Source organism: Amblyomma mixtum, chromosome 8, assembly GCF_055824585.1.
Source record: "Amblyomma mixtum isolate Tamu chromosome 8, ASM5582458v1, whole genome shotgun sequence".
Classification (NCBI taxonomy): domain Eukaryota; kingdom Metazoa; phylum Arthropoda; class Arachnida; order Ixodida; family Ixodidae; genus Amblyomma; species Amblyomma mixtum.
Window position 1 is genome coordinate 13,418,056 of NC_143019.1, and position 6,000 is coordinate 13,424,055.

Genomic DNA, 6,000 nt, shown 5'->3' on the forward strand with positions numbered 1-6,000 from the left:
TCTGTCCTGACCACGTTCGCAGGTGCGTGTCGTCTTGTTGCAGGGCGGGTGCGTCAGATGGCCATGAAGTTCGGAACGTGTCCTCACTGATCAGAGTACAGGCTGCGCCGGAGTCCACCTCGAACTTAATCAGCTGGTGATGTACGCTTACTTCTGTAAAAATCTTCGGTCGCGTGCCGAGATTCATGGTGTTCAGGTCGTACAACACAGATGGTGTTGCTGATGTTGTTCCATGGAGATCAGATAGCGGCGTATTCTCTGAGGCGTTGACGCTGTGATTAGGCTGGGAAGGTGACTTTATCTTGGCAAGTCTCCGTTTCGTAATGCATGCTCTTTCGATATGCCCTCGCTTGTGGCAAAAATTACACGTGGCTGACTGGAATCGACATCCCTGGGGGTTGTGTTGGTCGTCACACCGCCAGCAGCGTTGTGCCTTTTTGACCGATTTTACAACAACAGAAGGCTTGCGCACCTGGTTGCTTGTCTGGTGTACCGGCTCGGTGTTCCGGCGAATCCCTCTCTGCTGGTGACCGGCGCTCTCCGCTCGAACGGCGATGTCGTAAGCTTTGCTGAATGTGAGGTCCTTCTCAGCGAACAGGCGCTGCTGCAGTGACTCGTCACTCAGTCCGCACACAAATCTGTCGCGTAACATCACGTCCAAGGGAAGCATGGTGGTGTTAGCAGAAGAAGCTGCGTCTCCCTCCTGCCCGGTAGCTGTTGTCGACAGCGTTCCAAAATTGCAGTCGGCAGCGAGCTTCTTGAGCGCGGCTACGTAGGCGCTCACAGTTTCTCCTCCCAGTTGATCTCGTCGTTGGAAGCGAGCCCGGCTGTAGACCTCGGATGGCCTTGGGTCGTAGTGCTTTTGCAGCGCTTTTACGATGTCGTCGTAAGACACTGCCGCTGGTGTGCTTGGCTGAATAAGGGCGCAGACAGTATCGTAGGTCTGCTCCCCGCACAGCGTCAGCAGGTTGGCCCTCTTCAAGGCTGGGTCTGTGATGTTGTTAGCTTCAAAGTAGAACTGAAGGCGTCCAACCCACGATGACCACGATGAGCCGTTGAACTCTGGTATCTGATTGGGAAACCCTCGCGTAGCCATGGCTTGTCAATAGCGTTGCGTAGCGCGGGTCGAATCCACTTTCTCGTCGCCACTGTCGTGTCCGGTCGCTGTGTTGAATGCAGCGAAAGACGCACACGGTACTTTAAGACTTCGTTTATTTAAAGCCGATGAGGGTGCGACCAGCGTCGACCGAGGCAGGAGCCGAACTGGCCGCCCGAAGAAAGGAGGGAGCGGAGAAGCGTCCACGGGAGGGAGTGGCTTCCCAAAACAGGAGGAGGATGCGGGGGCGCACCATGGGGGGGCATCTGGCGACAGCGTGCGACGAGGGGCAAGTGGTCGTTAGGAGGAGGATGCGAGTGGTCGTTAGGAGGAGGATGCGGGGGCGCACACACACAAAAGCAATAAGGGGACACAACACTTGTATTTCTAGTGGGTCTCCCTTCTCATCATTATAGACCATTATCCCTGACTTCTCTCTACTGAACTGGAGTCCTAGCTTGTTGCCCTCCTCACCACAGATTTTAGCTAGTTCCTGCAGCCTATCTCGCTTGTCTGCCAGTAGAACAATATCATCCGCATACATTTGTCCCGCCAACACTTGGTTTACCTTCTGACCATCCTGCATATAACTCACGTCAACTCCTACCCTACACTCTTCCATCCTCTTTTCCATTTGGATCACATATACCATGAAAAGTAGAGGTGATAGTGGGCAGCCCTGCCTTAGCCCTCTCTTAATTTTAGCTGATTTTGTAGTTTCTCCCTCCCAGGTTACTACAACCTCATTGTCTGAATATACACGTTGTAGATATTCAACCAGATTTCTATCAGCGCCATATCCCTTCAATTGGTCCCGAAGTTTTTCCTGATTCACATTGTCATATGCCCCCTTAATGTCTAAAAATGCCATCCATAGAGGCCTCCGACTTGCCTCAGCTATCTCTATACACTGCGTTATGACAAATAGATTGTCCTCCAACCGTCTGTCCTTTCGGAAACCGTTCTGCAACTCTCCCAAGATCTCCTCACGCTCTGCCCATTCTTCCATTCTCATTTTCACCATCTGCATTGCTAGCCTGTAAATAACTGATGTGACTGACCGTAATTGGTCGGTAGGATTTAATGTTGTCCCTGTTTCCCTTGCCTTTATATATTAGTCTCATCCTGCTCACTTTCCAGCCTTTTGGAACGTCTGCTCCCTCTACTACTTTTTCAATGATCTGTCGTAATTTCAGTTTGCTTTTTTTGCCTAGTATGGTAATTAATCTCATAGGTATGCCGTCGGGTCCTGTCGCTGCTCCGATGGGAACCTTGCCTTCTATTCTGTCCCAGTCCCCTGCTGTTCTCTCCCTAGGCTCTTCCTCCCCTGCCCCATTGCTGTTCCTGCTCTCCCCTAGACCATCCGCCACAGGCTCTGCAAATGCTGCTTCAATTGTTTGTCTGATCAATTCTTGTGCTTCCTCTCCCTCTACCCTTTCTCCATCCTGTGTGGTCAGAGTGTGTTGGATGCCCTCTGTTCTCTTCCCTTGTAGCTTTATGTGCTCCCAAAACCTCTTTGCAGCATTCCTATCTTTCTTATTTACCTCCATCATGGACTAATGTCGCTGCCTCCCTTTTGCTCTCAAGGTATTCATTCCATTTTGCATCCACTTCGTCTGGTGGGGGCCCCCTTTTCTTTGCAAATCTGTGTTCCCTGGATGCCTCCTGTCGTCGCGCTATGGCATGCCTTCACTTCCCTGTCCCACCAGCTTTTTGGCGTGTGTCTTCCTTTTCTTCTTCCCTTTTTTCTTTGGGCCTTCTCTAACTCCCCTTGAAAAACCCCCACGAGGGCATCATATGTCCACTCTCTATCCGGCTGCCTGGACACTATGTCTTCAATGTGTCCAGACACTTCCTGCAGTTGTGCATCAGTGAGGTTATGTTTGCTTTCCCTCCCTTGAGTTCCTATCGCTGGTATTGCGCTACCAAATGTAATTTTGATTCTTCTGTGGTCGCTTCCCAGGCTTTTCATACCTTCTTCATCAATTTTCATGTCCCCTAACCTGTCATACAGTTTGTGTGACATTAGGCAATAGTCAATAGTTGAGTGCGAATTCTTTCTTACCCATGTCCCGTCGCATTTTATTTCCGTATTAACCATTACTAGATCATGGGCATCGCAGAATTCTCCTAACATCTTCCCCGTTGTATCTGTAGCTCCGTCAAAGTATTCCAAGTGAGCGTTCATATCTCCCAAGATGATTATTTCCTGATGCAAGCCTAAGTCCCTGATGTCTTTAGACATACATTCGAAATGCCCTTTGTTCTCCTCACTCAACTCACTCCCTGTTTTAAGGTATACAAACCCTATCATTGTTCTTAGACTCCCCACTATGCCCTGGAGCCATAGATGCTCTCTGCAGTTCTCTCTTACTCTTTCCCAATCTTGCCCATTTACTAATGCCCCTAGGCCTCCACCTTTACGGTCTTTCTCTTTTCTGTTACACCCTATCCAAGTGTAACCTGCAATGTGTGGCGGTTCTTCCATGTCTCTCAGGTGAGTTTCCGCAACCCCATATACCCCAATGTTTTCAGATTTTAGTTGTTCTTCGATTTCGTCCCATTTAATTCGACTTCTTCCCCCTTGCATGTTAATGAACCCAACACTGAGAGGTTGCTTTCTTTTCGTTCGCCGTGCCCTTGTCCTGCCCCCCCCCCCCCCTCCTTTCACATTTTTTGCCTACTCCTTGGTCTGCAGGGGTTTCCTGCGTGCCTGTAAAAAAGCAAGTGCCCTACGGCCTACCCTCTTCCCAACCTGCCATCCCGCTGGTTCGGCGGAATGGATGCCATCCGGGCAGAATGGGAGGAAGTTCCTGTCTCCATAAATCACCCGGTTTACATCCATCACGTCGCACCTGAGGATCTTTCCCAGCTCTCTGAGTTAAATTTTTGTTTAAATAGCAGTTGTAGCTTGGCAACAGTTTTCTTGAAAGTCTGCATTCGCTACCCACAGTGCTAACCAGCTGCTTAGTTTAAATACACTTTTTTTTTACAATGCATGAGCTTATGCTTATCGTATTTTGCAAAAGTAACTATTCTAAAAGAAGTTTCGAACATCTTACCCTGGAGTGCGGTGATACTACTAAGTTCTCTCGTGGTATTGCCCTAATCTAGGCGTTCTGTTCTTCTTCATGCCGGGGAAACTTGAAAACGTGGTTTTTTGGGACCCGATTTGTAGTTAGTCCGGCAAATGGGCACGCAGCACTTGTTAGGCATATCCTGGCAGAAGCGTAATCCACATTCCGTAATCCAGCGATGGCACTAGAACATCGTCTCGGACACAACGCACGCGCAGCACGAGGTAAGGCACAGTCAACGTCTAGAAAAAAATGTGCGTTCGGAAGCATGTCGCGACATGCCATGACTTTCCCCCAGGCAGTGAAGGAAGTGTCACGTGTTTCCAGAACGGATCGCATTGTCGTCTCCTTCGTCCCCCACTCTGACTTCTCGGTCCAGGTGGGGTTAACCATTGTGTACCTTCCAGGCCTCATTTTCAACACGAGTGCGCTGCTCGTAGCTTCGAGACGTGCTGCACGGAACTTCTATGTGGGCCTCTTTCGCGTGACGTAGCTCAGGGGGGGAAGTAACAGCCCGCAGAGGGAGTTGGGATAGTTCGGGTTCTAGTATGAAATATTCTGGGTAGTTCTGGGGAGAGGATACTGTTCCCAAATTGTGTTGTCCGGTGAGTGGCCTTTGAAAGAGCAGTTGCAGTAAGCCTCTCCCTCCCGCACCATCGCCCTCTCGTTTTTTTCCACTGTCCTCGCACTTCCGTCTCAAGAGCGAGGCAAGAGCTTCACCCCAAAGCCATACCAGCACAAAGGAACTGGCAGGCGAGGGAACCTCGCCAGCCACACCGACTGAATCGCACAAAAGCGCCCCATCCATGTCAGCAAATTCCTGGAGCTCATGGGCAGTTCGCTGAAAGTGCAGCAAACTGAGGCTGCCGCACTAAGGCGGCGGCAGGGTGCTACCCACGCGCCTTTTTGGCTCGCGACACCTGCACCTTCTGCGGAAGAGCAGTGCCGGTAGTTGGTTGTCTCGGCAGAGCGGTTTTCCCCGGATATCACCAGTTTTTGTCTGGTGTAATAGTTCGCCTACTTCGACACGAGGAGGTCTAAAATTTCACCAAAGTTTTGAAATCTGGTGGCGAATTTCACCAGATGGCAACGCTGCCTCGTATCCGTCCTCATTGACGACTATCGTGACCTCGAAGTCGGTGTCCTGCTGCACGGGCACGCGCATTACGCGTTCCTCGCTCCTCCAGCCGGATAAGGTGTGAAAAGAGTTGAAGGCCACGCACCCCTCATTGAATCACACGTTCACGTTCTTGCCTGCGTCTCCCGAGCCTGTCATCAGATTGATGCTGAACCTGCGCAGAAGCAGCAACGCGATATACGTGAGCTGCTATTACTACCTGCATGCCCACCCACCAGTTGTGGTTCCTGAGGACTCGACCCGCCAGCTCGATGATTGTTCCCGGGTAGAGCTTCTCCAGAGGTTGGTCCATTACCTTCGCCTGTCATCGAGAGAAGAGCCCCGAAGGTTCGTAACGCGAGAAGCGATTCTTACAGGTTCCAATATGCAACGGGGGAGCCGCAAACTGAAATGAAGCCATGTCATTTGTTTATTTATTTTATTTATTATACCCTCCGGTCCACTACGGCATTACAGATGGGAGAAATTACAAAAAAAATGAAATCAATTTAACAAACTGGAGTTAATGAAACAGACCAGGTACAAACATGACTCCTACATATACATTGCTAGCTAAGGCGTTCGGGAGAGAGAAAAAAAAACTATAAGGGACGCCTGAGCCGCTTTCGGACGTTAAACCCCAATAAAACCAAAGCCATACAGCTTGTGGGGAGTCGTTTCGCTCCATCCGCTTTGCTTTGAGTCTTCCC

At 50.2% G+C, this 6,000-nt stretch overlaps 1 pseudogene; it reads right to left on the bottom strand.

Moving 5' to 3' along the window:
- LOC149331396 (galectin-7-like) overlaps window positions 1-5,603 on the bottom strand; it is a 73,937-nt pseudogene extending 68,334 nt beyond the window's left edge.
- Window positions 5,604-6,000: the final 397 nt, after the last annotated feature.